Source organism: Electrophorus electricus, chromosome 2 (genome assembly GCF_013358815.1).
Source record: "Electrophorus electricus isolate fEleEle1 chromosome 2, fEleEle1.pri, whole genome shotgun sequence".
NCBI classification, from domain to species: Eukaryota; Metazoa; Chordata; class Actinopteri; order Gymnotiformes; family Gymnotidae; genus Electrophorus; species Electrophorus electricus.
Genome location: NC_049536.1, coordinates 1,636,875 through 1,655,581, shown reverse-complemented (window position 1 = coordinate 1,655,581; position 18,707 = coordinate 1,636,875). Strand labels below are relative to the sequence as shown.

At 42.3% G+C, this 18,707-nt stretch overlaps 1 pseudogene; it reads left to right on the top strand.

The window, feature by feature from the left end:
* The first annotated feature begins 8,770 nt into the window (after positions 1–8,770).
* On the top strand, positions 8,771–12,722 carry LOC113568264 (annotated as a pseudogene).
* Positions 12,723–18,707: the final 5,985 nt, after the last annotated feature.

Sequence of the window (18,707 nt, the reverse complement as noted above, 5' to 3'; positions counted from 1 at the left end):
CTCTCGACCATCCTACAAGTCTCATGGAAGATAAGCATCAAGACTCTGGAATTTAACTCTGTTCTGCTCCCAGATGGTGGAATGAACTTCCACTGGCTGTCCAACCAGCAGAGTATTTTGTGGTCTTCAAATGCAGTCTTCAAACTCTATTTGTGGAGTATTTAAATCACCACTGATCCTGTACTTATGGAAATATTGTACTACTATTGATTAACTGAACCTTTTTAGCACTTATTGTGGGTAATGCACTTATTGTTGTTTGGTATTAGACTTGTGTACATTTTGTAATTTCTTTGGTATCAGAACTGACTCCTGTACTTGTAAATACCTTAGTTCACTGGTACCTTGAACTCTAGCCTACTGTACTATACTAGGATGTGTTCTATGAGTAGATGACAAGGCTTTTTTCAGTCATTCTGAATAAGAATGCCTACTAAATACCATAAATGTAAATGTAGATGATTGGAGTATTGACAAGCTACACACACCACCAATAAGAAGACAAGAAATACTTTAATCATTTGAAGAGAACTTTGTGAATCTTACACAGTCAGGTTTGTTGTTTTTTCCAAGGGCTGCAAGAACACACAAATATCAAAAGTCTTAGCAAAGTCCACATGTGCTCAGACTGCATTTATATGCCATCTCCCTAAATAATGAACAAAGAGTCATGTTAGCCAAATATGGAAAAAGAACATGAATGCTAATATTGACCTTCCTTCTAAAACACAGTAGCATAGACACAAGACTTAAGTTGACTCATGACTTACTTCACAGAGCATAAAATGACACTTGATTGAACAAACAAACAAACAATTCAATACATTTTTTACCCATAGAATTTTCTGTTATAATACAAAAACTTGATATTTTAAAACCTGACAGTGTGATCTACATTCCAAAAATGATAGAGCCATAGACTCCACTGACCTGCTGCCAGGGTAATGAGTACAGTAAAGGATCAGTTACAGGAGTTTTACAATAAGCTGGTTGAGGCACATATCAATCATCCTTACGCTACTGACATCAGTAGAGCGGCTGTAGTGGTAAAATCATCTTAACTATTAGAGAGACCACACAGACTGATACTCTATTTTCCGCCATTGGCTTTTTATGGTACTTCTGGACTTGGCTGTCATCTGCTTTAAAGCAGTGTGGCATAATCAGAGCTGTGTTCTCTATCAACTAAATGCAGCCAGACATAATGATCACACTAAGATTATTACAGAGGAATGAGGACATAAATCCAAGGCCACATGAACTGTAGGTGAGATCTGAAGCTTGAGAATTCCAAATGAAATTAGTGGCTAGTATAATTAGAATCTCACTGGGCAGCGGCAGCAGCAAAGGATTGTGGGGTTTTGTTTCAGCCTCTTTCCTCTCCCTCCATCTGAGAAAGAGTCAGTCAGAAACATGAACCACTAAAATGTCTAGAGCAGCATTTCTATAAGAGTGTAATGTACATTAAGACTCTTGTATATTCTTCATATTCTCAGTGTGTACTGTGATTAATAATCTGGAGAGACTCTCTGAAGTTAGGGAGAGATGTGGGTTTGGACCCAACCTGCCCTGATATGGTGAGGGGGAAAAGAACAGGTAGATAGGTGATACTAATAGGTGATAACAGGTGATAGGTAGATACTTTATGACCAGGTGATAGGACATACCTGTGTACTTCATGAACAGGTGACAGCTATGTGCTTTATGAACAGGTGACAGGACATACCTGTGTACTTCATGAACAGGTGACAGCTATGTGCTTTATGACCAGGTGATAGGACATACCTGTGTACTTCATGAACAGGTGACAGCTATGTGCTTTATGAACAGGTGATATGTATTTGTACTTTATGAACAGGTGCTTCATGAACAGGTGATATGACATACCTGTAAACGTCAGGAACAGGTGACAGGTATGTCTTCAACATCAGACTGAAAGAGGTCATTAACGAGTGCTTCCAAAAATGTATGTTTTTGCTCTAAAAATGTGTAATAGGATATATTATATTTTGAAAAATGTCCAATTCATCATCTAATGTTAAATATATATTTTTTAGAAAATAAATATTTAATGTAATTATAACAGATGATATAAAATCATTGTAATAGAGATAAAATCATTATAGTTGTATGAGTGTATGAGTTATCTGTACTTTGTGTCTATAATGCCAGTATATTACCTCAGGAAATACTTGGCTCTCAAAGTACCACCACTTTGACCAAAGGAATTTTATTATTACATATTTATTTTAAACATTTTGGAGATTCCTCCTATTACCACTAAAGGGAACACGTGTACCATAGTTTGAGAACCAGTGCTCTACACGTTCACATGTATTGGTTGGAATTTTTAAGTTATATTTTAAGTTATATTTTATCTTATCACAGACTTCAAGAGGTTGGGTTATGAGTTATGCACCAGTATGCTTTGGTGTATTACTGCAGAGCTTGTCTCACTAAAAGGACTGTATACAGGTGTATGCACAATGAAGGAAGACAACAGTCTTCACCCTTCACCAAAGACAGTGGTCACACCCATCACACTCAAAATACACTACAGTTGACAGTTTTAATAAAGGTTTAATTGAGGCCAAACCTGGAGAGACCTGTAGCTCATCTTAATGCAGAAAGTGTTAGATTCTCTCTCAGTTGGATTTGGATTAGCCTGACTAATTATTTAAATGAGCTGAAAAGTTACTAAAAGTCTTTATGTTTTTTATATATCAGTTGTTCCTAGTGAGACATACTCAGAAGATTATTTGAAAAATATAATCTGGGATATTTTATACAAGCACAAATACTTTAACTATTCTATCAGCAGTTTTCAATTATTAAAGCATTTTGTCATCTGACATTTTCGAAATGTATGATGAGGTTTCGTTGATGCTTTAAGAGGGAATTTGGTTACTCAAAAAGTGTAGGACATCAGCAAACAAAATCAAATGTACATTCATAAATCCAAAGACATATAGACAGGGATCGGTGAGGGACAGTTAGGTGTGTAAGGTCAGAGTGAATGACAGTGTTAGGGGGACAGTTATGTGTGTAAGGTCAGAGTCAGGGTCAGAGTGAATGACAGTATTAGGGGGACAATTTGTACCAGGGAGACGTGTGGCGTGGGGCACTAGTATCAGGGAGACATATGGCCTGGGGCACTAGTATCAGGGAGATGTGTGGCGTGGGGCACTAGTATCAGGGAGATGTGTGGCATGGGGCACTGATATCAGGAAGATGTGTGGCATGGGGCACTAGTATCAGGGAGATGTGTGGCATGGGGCACTAGTATCAGGGAGACGTGTGGCGTGGGGCACTAGTATCAGGGAGACGTGTGGCGTGGGGCACTAGTATCAGGGAGACGTGTGGCACGGGGCACTAGTATCATGGAGACGTGTGGCGTGGGGCACTAGTATCAGGGAGACGTGTGGCGTGGGGCACTAGTATCAGGGAGACTTGTGGCCTGGGGCACTAGTATCAGGGAGACGTGTGGCCTGGGGCACTAGTATCAGGGAGACATATGGCCTGGGGCACTAGTATCAGGGAGATGTGTGGCGTGGGGCACTAGTATCAGGGAGAGGTGTGGCGTGGGGCACTAGTATCAGGGAGACGTGTGGCCTGGGGCACTAGTATCAGGGAGACGTGTGGCCTGGGGCACTAGTATCAGGGAGACGTGTGGCGTGGGGCACTAGTATCAGGGAGACGTGTGGCCTGGGGCACTAGTATCAGGGAGACGTGTGGCGTGGGGCAGTAGTATCAGGGAGACGTGTGGCGTGGGGCACTAGTATCATGGAGACGTGTGGCGTGGGGCACTAGTATCAGGGAGACGTGTGGCGTGGGGCACTAGTATCAGGGAGACTTGTGGCCTGGGGCACTAGTATCAGGGAGACGTGTGGCCTGGGGCACTAGTATCAGGGAGACATATGGCCTGGGGCACTAGTATCAGGGAGATGTGTGGCGTGGGGCACTAGTATCAGGGAGATGTGTGGCATGGGGCACTGATATCAGGGAGATGTGTGGCATGGGGCACTAGTATCAGGGAGACGTGTGGCGTGGGGCACTAGTATCAGGGAGACGTGTGGCGTGGGGCACTAGTATCAGGGAGACGTGTGGCGTGGGGCACTAGTATCAGGGAGACGTGTGGCACGGGGCACTAGTATACTAGTATCAGGGAGACGTGTGGCATGGGGCACTAGTATCAGGGAGATGTGTGGCGTGGGGCACTAGTATCAGGGAGACGTGTGGCGTGGGGCACTAGTATCAGGGAGACGTGTGGCGTGGGGCACTAGTATCAGGGAGACGTGTGGCACGGGGCACTAGTATACTAGTATCAGGGAGACGTGTGGCCTGGGGCACTAGTATCAGGGAGACCTGTGGCGTGGGGCACTAATATCAGGGACGTGTGGCGTGGGGCACTAGTATCAGGGAGACGTGTGGCGTGGGGCACTAGTATCAGGGAGACGTGTGGCGTGGGGCACTAGTATCAGGGAGACTTGTGGCCTGGGGCACTAGTATCAGGGAGACGTGTGGCCTGGGGCACTAGTATCAGGGAGACATATGGCCTGGGGCACTAGTATCAGGGAGATGTGTGGCGTGGGGCACTAGTATCAGGGAGAGGTGTGGCGTGGGGCACTAGTATCAGGGAGACGTGTGGCCTGGGGCACTAGTATCAGGGAGACGTGTGGCCTGGGGCACTAGTATCAGGGAGACGTGTGGCGTGGGGCACTAGTATCAGGGAGACGTGTGGCCTGGGGCACTAGTATCAGGGAGACGTGTGGCGTGGGGCAGTAGTATCAGGGAGACGTGTGGCGTGGGGCACTAGTATCATGGAGACGTGTGGCGTGGGGCACTAGTATCAGGGAGACGTGTGGCGTGGGGCACTAGTATCAGGGAGACTTGTGGCCTGGGGCACTAGTATCAGGGAGACGTGTGGCCTGGGGCACTAGTATCAGGGAGACATATGGCCTGGGGCACTAGTATCAGGGAGATGTGTGGCGTGGGGCACTAGTATCAGGGCGATGTGTGGCATGGGGCACTGATATCAGGGAGATGTGTGGCATGGGGCACTAGTATCAGGGAGACGTGTGGCGTGGGGCACTAGTATCAGGGAGACGTGTGGCGTGGGGCACTAGTATCAGGGAGACGTGTGGCGTGGGGCACTAGTATCAGGGAGACGTGTGGCACGGGGCACTAGTATACTAGTATCAGGGAGACGTGTGGCATGGGGCACTAGTATCAGGGAGATGTGTGGCGTGGGGCACTAGTATCAGGGAGACGTGTGGCGTGGGGCACTAGTATCAGGGAGACGTGTGGCGTGGGGCACTAGTATCAGGGAGACGTGTGGCACGGGGCACTAGTATACTAGTATCAGGGAGACGTGTGGCCTGGGGCACTAGTATCAGGGAGACCTGTGGCGTGGGGCACTAATATCAGGGACGTGTGGCGTGGGGCACTAGTATCAGGGAGACGTGTGGCGTGGGGCACTAGTATCAGGGAGACGTGTGGCGTGGGGCACTAGTATCAGGGAGACCTGTGGCCTGGGGCACTAGTATCAGGGAGACGTGTGGCGTGGGGCAGTAGTATCAGGGAGACGTGTGGCGTGGGGCACTAGTATCATGGAGACGTGTGGCGTGGGGCACTAGTATCAGGGAGACGTGTGGCGTGGGGCACTAGTATCAGGGAGACGTGTGGCGTGGGGCACTAGTATCAGGGAGACGTGTGGCGTGGGGCACTAGTATCAGGGAGATGTGTGGCGTGGGGCACCAGTATCAGGGAGACGTGTGGCGTGGGGCACTAGTATCAGGGAGACGTGTGGCGTGGGGCACTAGTATCAGGGAGATGTGTGGCCTGGGGCACTTCGGTGTAGGAAAGATGCTGAAGTGGCTGCTGCAGACATTTTAAGGGCTGGGCTGGTGCTCTGATATCGAGCTGTATGTGTGTTGTTGTGACCATAGTGAAGACCCTGCTTCATTCTCTCTGCTTAGGCGCGTCCATGGAGATGGTCACCATGGTTGTCCTTGGCTTGTTTCCTACCACCAATGCCGGGAACCTCTAAGTCCTCATAGCTATGGACAGAATCATGAAGCGGCTCGAGGTATACACAATCCCAGACTAGAGTGGAGCGGCTGGTGGAGGAGATGTTCTGCTAGTTTGGGCTGCTGGATGAGATCTTCTGCCAGTTTGGCCTGGTGAAAGAGATCTTCTGCCAGTTTGGCCTGGTAGAGGCTTCCAGTTTGGCCTGGTGTTCTGCTGGTTTGGGCTGGTGGAGGAGCTCCATAGTGATTGGTCTGTAACTTTGAGTCAGCGATCATAGCTGTGGTCTGCTGCTGGCTGGGCATCCACAAGACCCAGACTATAAACAAATATTCTACATCAGAGGTCTACAAATGCTTGAAAAGAGAAAAATAGAAATAAATTATAATTCTAGTCCTTTGGGGTCTTCATTGCTCTGAGGTTTTTCCAGCACTGTACAATGACCATGTATCTGTCCATAAATGTGAATAACAAAGGTTTGGCATGACTGAATTTGCACTTATGAATATTGTACTTAGCAAGCAAGGAGATTTATTGTGAAATCCATCTTTCCTTCTCTTTCTCATAATTTAACATTCTAGAGAAGAATATAAAAAGAAAATCATCAATAAAATGAGTTGAACACACAACAGGAGATCAGACCAAAACATATTTATATGACTGAATAACATCATACAGAGCATTTCTACAAAACAAACAAGCAGTCTATCAATGTCAGGCATGTGTTTTGTTTTGTTTTTTTTTACTAGGAAGTCTTCAGTCAGATGGAATTTGTGGATTAATTTAAACCTATTATTTAGGGTTGTGAAGAACAGAAAATGTAATCCCCCACACTGATGTGTGTTAATCATCACTGATTTTGTGTTATACCGTGGTTTGTTTTTCCATACAACGTTAAGAGATCATATTGTCAAGTTTCTTTAGCAACGTCTTATCCACCTCCAGAGTGAGATCTGCACTGCTAAGAGGGTGCTCTTTTGCAGTCGGTCATATCCCCATTAAGCATCACTTCCTGTTTTTGTTGAGGAAGCAGCAGTGTGTTTCTTTAACTTCTCCAGTGATTGTTGAAAAGTTTGCTTTATGGATGGGTTATTGCTGAAATAAACTTTTCAACAATATACATTCACGATGAAGATAAAATTGATTTTTTTGTTGTTCGGAATTACACTGCCAGTTTTAGCACCCACTGAAAGTAAGTTTTAGTTCTTGAATGTTCTTGTTTAAAGTGTAGATGAAAACGTGGGGAAGTTTGAATGAACACAGTTCAATATATGTTTGTAAGCATAATATAAAATCGGATCAATTTTACAATACGCATTTGTCAAAATAAAATCTTTAACAGGTATTTAGGCAATCACGGTGCTCACGGTACAGAAAACATGAACACTTGTATAATGAATACTGATGTCATTAACTTCGTTTATACTCCTTCAAAATCGTTTTGCATTAGGGATGATAACAACAGAAATATATGATGCCTACGCTATACGATAATTTAGAGTTTGATCATTTACTGAAGTAGTGGCAGCTATTCGCTAACCCGGTAGAACTCTGAGCTTTTTAACCATGGTAAGCTGGATCAGAACTGAAAGAGTAACAGGCCTGTTTAAGGTAGACTAGTTGGAGCCTGTTTGTTAAAACTCTCTCACCAGGGCCGTGCCGACACTGCGCAGAGACTAGGGACTCAGCCCGAGAAGGAATGTTGCTCTATGAAATCTTTAACAAATGTTTGTGCACCCCCCCCCCCCCCCCCCCAGAATTAAATCAAATCTTACATTTAGGGGCTTTGCTACATTGATATAATTCTAACCGCGCCAGTGTGCAGCTGTAGCTTAGACGCTTTCATACGTAGAGTGCAATGAACCAAATGCGTCTTATAGACTTCTCCATCCTCTCTCTACTTAAGAACATTGAAGAGGAAGCTATCATTGATTGTTTTGCCAAACTGTATCAAAAACGCTACCCTTTGTGTTACTCCAAAAAGTAAAGAAAGATCAGGTATTTTACCTGCGTGATGTGTGTTATACATCTACATTATCTACATTATCTATATCTACATCTACCTGTGTGATGTGGGTTATAATGTTCATTTGTTATGCTTGTCTCAGACATCCTGTCCATGCTCTGTAGTTGGTCATCTTGCATATCAGTTAAAAGGCCCTGTTTGCTGAAATGAAATGTGTGACCCTAGTCTGTTGCCTCGTGTAATTGTATCAGAAAATATTACCTTTGAAAACAACAGTAACTGGCACAATATTTTGCATAGTGTATTGAGCACAAATGCACAGCTGTTTTTTCTGAATGCTGCAAAAAAAGCCAGATGTGCCAGTATGCTTCTGTTGACATGGATTTTTAGCTCACTAATTATGTGTATTGATTAAGTACTCACATATTAAATTAATCGGATATTAAATTGGCTTGTGCAATGTAGGAGGAATTTGTACAGCTTCAGTAGAAGTTTACCAATATAGCCAAACCCCTAAACGTAATATGATATTTAATTCTGGGTTTGTTTTCTCAAACCTGTGGTAAAGAATTCACAGAGCAACATTTCTTCTCGGGCTGAGCCCTGGGTCTCTGCGCAGTGTCAGCATGCCCCTGGTGACCAAAAGCTCTCAGATGTCCTGCTTAGATTCACACTTTATGTTTCCACATGGGAAATCCAGTCAGTTTCAGTTTGCTACATATTAATTTCACTCCTTATTGGCAATAATCAACTTATTTATTACTATCATTTCTTGTTATGTCTCTGATTCCCACAGATAAACACTCTCTGTTTTACAAGTACACAGTCCAGTCCAGTCTCTACCCAGACGGTCTCTTTGAGTTCACTGCAGTGACTGTTCTGAATGGCAGACAGATTGACTCCTACAACAGCAGGAACAGAATCAGGACTCCCAAACAGGACTGGCTGAAGAAGCTTCTACAGAGAGACCTGCAGACAGGCACTGCTGACCTACAGGAAGATGGACTATGGCCATTTCGTTATTGAGGACTTTCAACACAAGATATCAGGTGAGAAAAGGCTAATGTTAATATCTTCAAACTTTATTTTATGATATTAATGCAGCACGAGTAGATTTATATTATTAGTACAGCAGAAGGAGTAGATCTACATTATTAATGCAGCAGGAGTAGATCTACATTATTAATACAGCAGAAGGAGTAGCTCTACATTATCAATACAGCAGAAGGAGTAGCTCTACATTATCAATACAGCAGAAGGAGTAGCTCTACATTAACAATACAGCAGAAGGAGTAGATCTACATTATCAATACAGCAGAAGGAGTAGCTCTACATTATTAATGTAGCAGGAGTAGATCTACATTATCAATACAGCAGAAGGAGTAGCTCTACATTATTAATACAGCAGAAGGAGTAGCTCTACATTATTAATATAGCAGGAGTAGATCTACATTATCAATACAGCAGAAGGAGTAGCTCTACATTATTAATACAGCAGAAGGAGTAGCTCTACATTATTAATGCAGCAGGAGTAGATCTACATTATCAATACAGCAGAAGGAGTAGCTCTACATTATTAATACAGCAGAAGGAGTAGCTCTACAATATTAATGTAGCAGGAGTAGATCTACACTATCAATACAGCAGAAGGAGTAGATCTACATTATTAATACAGCAGAAGGAGTAGATCTACATTATCAATACAGCAGAAGGAGTAGCTCTACATTATTAATACAGCAGAAGGAGTAGCTCTACATTAACAATACAGCAGAAGGAGTAGCTCTACATTATTAATACAGCAGAAGGAGTAGCTCTACATTATTAATACAGCAGAAGGAGTAGCTCTACATTATTAATGTAGCAGGAGTAGATCTACATTATCAATACAGCAGAAGGAGTAGCTCTACATTATCAATACAGCAGAAGGAGTAGCTCTACATTATCAATACAGCAGAAGGAGTAGATCTACATTATTAATACAGCAGGAGGAGTAGATTAAAAGGACACTTGCCTACAGTGTGTAAACAGACTTTTACACAGTAATATACAGAAATAAGTTGATTTACTGTTCAATGTTTTATATTCCATTCCAAGTTATTCCAGTCTGCACTGGTCTGTGTCCTGAACGAGCTGCTGTACATATTTAACATATATTGGTGATAAAACATCATATAGTCCAGAGAGCAGTCTGCACTGGTCTGTGTCCTGAACGAGCTGCTGTACATATTTAACATATCAGTAATTAAAACATCATATAGTCCAGAGAGCAGTCTGCACTGGTCTGTGTCCTGAACGAGCTGCTGTAAATATTTAACATATCAGTAATTAAAACATCATATAGTCCAGAGAGCAGTCTGCATGTCATTTGGACGTTGCATTCATTTAGTCCTCTGAATGTGTACACTCAGTGTAAGTTCTAGTGTGTCACTGTTTAATCTTGGGCATGTATGTTCTGTAGAAAGACTTGTGGGAGAGTGGAAAACTCATGAGAAATGTCTGCGTACTAAATGTGTCTGTGTACTAAATGTGCTGTGTCTCTCCAATCAATTTCAGATGTTCACATCCTTCAGTGGAGGTTTGGCTATGCGACTGAAGCAACGTTTAATGTTTTAAGATGCATTAATGAATATGGTTATGATGGAGAAGCTCTCATCTTTTATGACTGGATCTCCATACAGTGGAAGGCCACATTTAAGCAAGTCCAGGACACAGCAGAGAGGTGGAATTCTGAACATGGACAAAACATTGTTCTTGTGCGATGTGTGGAGTGGATGAAGATTTATTTGAACTACAGTAATACTGAGATCAGTCAAAGTGAGTATTTGGTCTCCACAGTGAAACCTGTTTGTTTACTTCTACAGGGCTTTTCAACTCCATTTGTACTCCAGACTGGAATTGAATCTCTGCACTACACAACTACAGTACACACAGATCTGTTTGATATTAGTAATGTTACTGTAAAACAAGGCCAAGTGTTTTTCAGTCTTTATAAAACATAGATTAAATTTTCTGCAGCTCTTTTAAATAAATTATGATCTTCCAGAATATATACACTTCCTAGTCACTTTATTAGGAACTCCAAGCTTGTACCTACAGTCACTGTTAACTTTAATAAGTAGGATGGCATTATAGCTGCATTATTACATCTCTGTGCACAGTTACAGTCTGTATTTTACTGTGCATGTTGGCCTGTGCTATAAGCCACCTGTCAAATGTGGCTTCTTTTGCTAATGTTTTTACAATAACAGAAAAGTCCCTAAATGGTGGTGTGTTCTGGATGCTGTGCGAGCAGCAGTTTGAAAATTGTCTTGCAGCAAGCATGTGCTCCCTTCACTCCTCCTTCACTCTCTTCATGCTCCCTTCACTCTCTCTTCATTCTGTTGGTGCCTCACATTAAGAAAGATTCAGACATGAGGAAGATGTATGTTCAAAACCAAAGTGTATAACCGAGTCTGAGCTTCACAGTGCTGAAATAATGGATACATTCCTCTGGCAGAACAGGTGTCTTCATAAATAAGGTGACATGGTTCTGAAAAAATGTGCAGCAGTAATGTTTTTGATAGAGATCTGGCTTTTGACTGAATGCAAATTTGTGTGTTTACACCTGATCTCTCTCTACAGCTAAAGTGGATGTCTATATATTTGCTCAGAGAGCTGTAAGTGACCCAGGCAAACTGACTCTGACCTGCCTGGCCACGAGCTTCTACCCTAAAGACGTGATGATGAGTGTGAGGAAGTACCGCACCTCCCTGCCTGAAAAGCTGATAACGTCCTCAGGAGTCAGACCCAATGATGTTGACACTTACAGCTGAGGAAGAGTGTGGACATCCTGGAGAATGAAGGCGCAGATTATGACTATTATGTGACCCACAGTAGTCTCACAGAACCAGCAATAAAAAATGGGGTAAATATATTTGTGACACTGAAAACTGTATTCATGAGTTTGAGAAGATGTTGGTCTGTTAAAGTATTGCACTTTTGCAAACTGCATAAATCACATCAGACATATTGAGTTCCAGTGGGAAATGTTGATGAGGAGACGAGGCAATACATTACATTCAGAACATTCGACTAGCATCGCTGTTCAGGAATGTTTTGTTGTTTTATAATAAGAGAATTTATTACTTTACTGACTACAGATGGAGAACACAGTGACTCTACAATGAAAAACACTCTGATGGGAGCTGTGATCTGTGGAGTTGTGATTATGGCAGTTGTGGCCACTATTGTCCTTAAAAAGAAAAGGATGATTGGTGAGTAGCTATAAACTGCTTCTGCTGAAGCTAAAATTGCTCAGGTCAGATGCTGCTGATACTGCTGCTGTGTCCCTGTGAGGTTAAATGTGTGTGTGTGTCTGCTCTCCTGTTTTGTATGAGAGCTCCAGTGTACAAGTTACAGTGATTCATGACTAAGGTTTTAAATCAGATTTGTAAATATATATTTTGTTTTACAGTCAACATTTGGATTAGAAATAAGTGAACTTTGACTCCTTTCAGGTAAAAAAGACAGCCTCCCTCCTCATGAAGAAGAAATTGTGATGATAGTCCAAAATAGTCAAGCATGTAATGGTAGTACCAGTCCATGGACTTATGGGAGTGATGTGTAGCTCCAGTATTTTGTACCATTAATTAGTTCAGATGTATCCTCATATAGTTTTACTGTTCAGGTGCAGGAGATCAACTCCAGCTTGTGCAAGAGACACATGGTGAGGTCCAAATGCACCAGCTAACTGACCAAGTATAAATTAATTGTTTTATATAATAAATAAATTTGATTATGTATATAATAAATCACTTTATTATTTATGTAATAAACTAATTTAGTTTAATGGATAGATAGTCATTTAAAAAATGTTCAGTGGCTGTAACTTTAGACTGGTGCTGAATCTCACTCTTCTCTGGTTAATAATATAGTTTGAAAAGGACAAGTTTTCTCTTGTTCTTGTTCTTGTTTTTCCATCCCTATTTTAATTCTTATTTGAACAAATTCTCCAGCATGGAATTGTGGCTTTGGTAATGTTTTTCCACATTTAAAGCATTTTGGACTTTTATTTTGAGTGAGTGTTGTGCACTGTGTGTGTATTTCCTTTTGCAGTTGAGGGTAGCAGTGCTGGATCAGCTTTTAGCAGCACTGAAGACATTCAAATGTACAATGATTTCACACGAGTCTGGCAATGTATCCCGTGAGTAACAATCTGAACACAGTTTCATATAGAAGATATTTAATTCAAGTCTGGGTAGTTTGTCCCATATGTGGGAACATTCGTAGGTCCCAAGAGAAACCCTCTCCCATCACAATCAAGAATGAACAAGAATGAATGAAGACCCCCTTAATTTGATCAGAGAACATTCAGTAAATACAAAACAATAAATAACTATATACAGGAATATAACATTTTAAATAATGTTTTATATTTTAATATAATAAAAATAACTTAAAAAATGCAAATGAATTACAAAGTGTGTTTAAGGGGTTTGCACATCATGCTGTTTAATTTTATTTATTTAGTATATTAAGTAATCAGCACTGACTCACTGTGTTTAAAATGCAGCCTCCCAGTCCCTGTTATGTTCTTACTAGCTGCTACAATGATGTGAATTTCTCATTTTTTCAGTAACTACAGTTGCATGATATCCAGAAGTGATATTTCTGCATTGATGAGTAATAAAATGTGATGTTTGGTCTGTATATATGTGTGCGTTCTCTGTTTGACTCCAGAGTCAGATCCTCTGTCTCCTCCATCTCTTTGGACCACACGCTCCATTCCTGATGCCACTCCAGGTCTCCAGTCCTGCTGACCAGACAGAGGGAGTGTGAGCTGGAGCCCCGTGTGTGGCTTTAGTTCACTTACTGATATGGTTCAGGGTTGTTACCCAGTGTTGGCTGCTCACTCTGTGGACGACTTTGCTTCCCACCTTGATAATAAACCCCCAATTAAACACCTGTAGAAGTTGACAAATTGCAGAAAGTGCTGTAGATCACTTTAGCAGCCTGCATCCATACACTGATTACATTTATGAGCTAGCTTAGGTAGCTGACCTCACACAGGTGGAACTCTCCTTTGTCCAGAGTACCTGGCAAATGTCGCAAACATCTTGGTCTAGGGAAAAGGAATATACCAGTATGTTGTCAAGGTAAACAATGATGGATATACCCAGATCTCATTAATCTTCTGAAGTCTGAGGGCATTTTCTCTGTTTTTGCATACTTTCTTAAATTCACTTTAAAGGTTCTTACTTATAGTGTGATACCCATATGTTTCATATGAAAATGTTCAGACAAATCTCAGCTCTATTCCTTATGAGGTACCATTTGACCTTAGCCAAAACATGTCAGTCCATCCATATACTAAACTACCTTTCACACTAAAACTTTAGCAAAGTAAACTTTTGCTATTTGACAGTCAGTTTTCTCAAACAAAAGTCATGACTATTGTATTACAAATCAATTTCACGAATTACACACAGAAGCAGCAATGAGGATATTTCACCAGGAGGGCATTAGGAACTCTGTGGTCCCAGCAAGGCTTCAGCCTGCTGTCCTTCTATATGTAGAAGACACTGAGGTGGAGGTGGAGGGGTAAATGTACTCCTGCTCTAAGTCCTGCTGAATATACTGCTCCATCACTTGGTTTCCTACTGAGATAAAGGGTAAACCTTACACTGAGGAGGACAGGTGTTATCCAGTAGTTTGACAGAGCAGTCGGTTTTTCTGTGTGGGGGAAGCTGTGTGGCCTTTACTGGGCTGAATACCTCAGTGAGGTCTTGATAGAGAGCTGGGATGGAGATGTCAGACTCAGCGCTGGACTCTTGATGGAGGTGAACTGGGAGGGCAGGACCACTGAGGTGAGGCACTGATGTGGCAATGGGGTGAACATTCAAGAACGTTGTTGCTCTACCAGGAAATGAGGGGGTGGTGAGTGTGTAACCAGGGTAGTCCTCAACTGATAGGATGAGAGGTGTGTAGTGTGTAGTGTAGTGTAGTGTAGTGTAGTGTAGTGTAGTGTGTAGTGTAGTGTAGTGTAGTGTAGTGTAGTGTGTAGTGTAGTGTAGTGTAGTGTAGTGTGTAGTGTAGTGTAGTGTGTAGTGTGTAGTGTAGTGTAGTGTAGTGTAGTGTAGTGTGTAGTGTGGTGTAGTGTAGTGTGTAGTGTAGTGTAGTGTAGTGTGTAGTATAGTGTAGTGTGTAGTGTAGTGTAGTGTAGTGTAGTGTAGTGTGTAGTGTAGTGTAGTGTAGTGTGTAGTGTAGTGTAGTGTGTAGTGTAGTGTGTAGTGTAGTGTAGTGTAGTGTAGTGTAGTGTGTAGTGTAGTGTGTAGTGTAGTGTAGTGTAGTGTAGTGTGTAGTGTAGTGTAGTGTAGTGTAGTGTAGTGTAGTGTAGTGTAGTGTGTAGTGTAGTGTAGTGTAATGTAGTGTAGTGTAGTGTAGTGTAGTGTAGTGTAGTGTAGTGTAGTGCGGTCCTGGGCAGGAGTAGGTGTGTCCCTCCTGCTGGACAACCAGCCTACCGTGACAAGAGGGGGAATCAATAACTAATAAAGAAACGTGTTCTGTTTGGAGGGCACTGGTCTATGATATGATAAGATCAGAAAAGACTTTATTATCATTGTACTTGTACAACAAAACAGGTAGATCACAGCATCAATAAAAATAATAAAATAATATAATAGGAATAGAATGGCAATTTAAAAATAAACATTTCCAGGGCTACAAATGTATACAGCAGACATGGATAGTGCAAAAATGATGTGTAAACAAGAAGTGTAAACAGTGAAGTGAGTGTAGGAATATGGAGTGTGTCGTTAAGGGGAATAAACATGTTCTCTTTACTAGGAATGAGGCGTTTGGTTTTTCTTATTTAGTTCATTTAATCAGGCTAATGATACACTCACCACCACAAGAGGAATGAATGTTAGGTGGTGTTGGTGTAGCTGCAAGGAGAGTGAGCCACCAACCTGGACAGCAGGGGGCGACATAATCCACCTCAGCAGGCCTAGAGAGAGAGAGAGAGAGAGAGAGAGAGAGAGAGAGAGAGAGAGAGCGAGAGAGACAGAGAGAGAGAGAGAGAGAGAGAGAGAGATCGAGCGAGTGAGAGAGAGAGAGAGAGAGAGAGAGAGAGAGAGAGCAGTGGGGTGCAACTCAGATTTGCATTACCATGGCTGAGTGATTCTCTTTTTCGCAGAATAGAGCCACACTTTCACCAGATGTTCTGGTCTGTTCAGATAAGCTCACTCAGGCACAAGAAACTGTCTGGTAACATTAATAAAGATGTTTGTCTCTTATAAAAGAGCAGACAATGTCCAAAATGAAGCTTTATTTTAGTGGAAGTAACAGAAATTCCAGGACACAGAACAGAATACAAACAGAGCTGCTGCATTCTGCTCTCCTGCACTGGTCAGAACTCCCTCCTGCACCTCTGAGACATCCACAGTCCAGTTTACCACTCACTGAGTTTAGTGCCTCATCCACGAGTCACCCATAGTGATACATTCTAATGAAGCATCATCCAAAAACCTCTTTCACATTATAGTGACTACACACACACAAACACACAAGCTTCATATTTCAGATAGCTTTTATCCAAAGCAACTTAGAGTTATGACTGAACACAATTTGAGCAATTGAGGGTCTTGCTCAGGGGCCCAACAGCGGAGAAGTGAACTGGCAACCTTTTGATTAATAGGCAAGTACCTTAACCAGTGAGCTACCATACATAATATAAATAAGCATTATGACACTGTCCTAATATTTAATGAATATTGATAATTTAGTTTTTTTTATTGTCATGACAGCTAAGAGAGGAGGAATTTGGTGTATTATATTTTTTATATGATTGCTTAAGGCTGTTTTTGAAAACAGGGCTCATTTCGTAAAATTACTACACACAGTTCACACAGCCACACAAAAGTAGCAGAACACCTCAGTTCTTTTGAAAAATAATGTATATGATAACATGACAATGTGATGATGGTATGTAATCTGTCTAACGTGAGTGTGTGGACTGTGGTGATGGTGTGTAGTCTGTGTAACGTTTGTGTGTAGACTGTGTTTTTGTAAGGATTCAGGTTGCCATGGCGATGGAGGACTCCATTATGTGTGATTGCAGCCACAATGTGATGTTACCACCACGTTGGCCCTGGACAGTAAAAATATATCTGTGGCCAGTGATGTTTCTCCCTCTTCTTACGTTTGTCAGGTTAACACCAGACAACATTGTAACGTATATGTAAAAAGGTTGTGTGCAGCAAATAATAATGAAGTGAACAGATCACATGACTAAATTACATACCTCCATATATTTATGCCGCAAGTCTTTTGCTTAAAGTCAGATAAACTAGTAGAATTGATGTCATGTTAGATTTCTGTGTCTAATGTAGAGAAGTGTATTTAGTAGAAGTGACACCATGTTATCTTCTGGATACATGTCTACTGCATTCAAAACCGTTAGGGTGGTACCAATCCTCAAGAAGGGCACACTTGACAGCTCCAGCGTTACCAACTACAGACCAACTTCCTCTCATAAGCCCTTGAACGAGCAGTTTATAATCAAGTGTCTATCTTTCTCACCCAGAACCAGCTGCAAGATCCCAATCAGTCTGGCTACAAACTGGCACATTCTACAGAAACGGCCCTCATAGCAGTGACTGAGAAACTTCATGCTACCAAACAGTTATCTGTTTGATTCTTCTAGACCTTTCAGCAGCCTTTGACACAGTGAACCACAACATTCTTCTCTGTTCTTTCCAGGCTTGGTGTGACTGGCTCTGCTTGGAGATGGTTTCAGTCCTATCTGGATGGACGGTCCTATCAGGTGACATGGAGAGGATCCACATCCAAACCGTGTGACTCTCCACTGGTGTTCCACAAGGCTCAGTATTGGACCCCCTTCTCTTTTCTTTGTAAACTCGTTCTCTTGGTGATGTAATATCTTCTCATGGTTTCTCCTACCACTGCTATTCTGAGGACACTCAATTATTTATTTATTTTCCACTCTCTGACACGCATGTCTCCAGACGTATCTTGGCATGCTTGACTGACATCATGTCATGGATGACAGCCCACCACTTAAAGTTCAACCCAGGTAAAACCAAGCTTCTGATCAGCCCAGGTACTCCCAACCCTTACCATGACCTCACTGTTTCTGTAGAGAACTCCCTGGTATCACCCTCCGAAGCTGCCCGTAGCCTGGGCGTAACTTTGGACAACCAGTTGTCGTTCTCAACTCATGTTTCTAATCTAACCCGGCCTTGCAGATTCCTTGTTTGTACCATACGAAGGATTCAATCCTTTCTTTCGCAGGAAGCCACCCAGGTGCTTGTGCAATCTCTTGTGATCTCAAAGCTAGACTACTGCGACTCAATACTTGCTGGTCTTCCTCTAAGAGCCATCAAACCTCTACAACTTGTCCAGAATGCAACAGCACAACTGGTCTTCAATCTTCTGAAGTTCACACGTTACTCCACTGCTGCGCTCCCTTCACTGGCTCCCTGTAGCTGCACGCATCAGATTTAAAACCTTGATGCTTGCCTACAAAGCTAAAAATGGACCAGCCCCTTCATACATGAAGTCAATGTTCAAAGCCCGAGCCGTACCTCATGTACTTCAAAGCTCAAGTACGGCTCCGCTTGAAATACCTTGCTTCAGGTCTCATGGACGACAAGCATGGAGACTATTTTCTGTCCTGGCTCCAAGATAGTGGAATGAACTCCCACTTGCTGTCCGG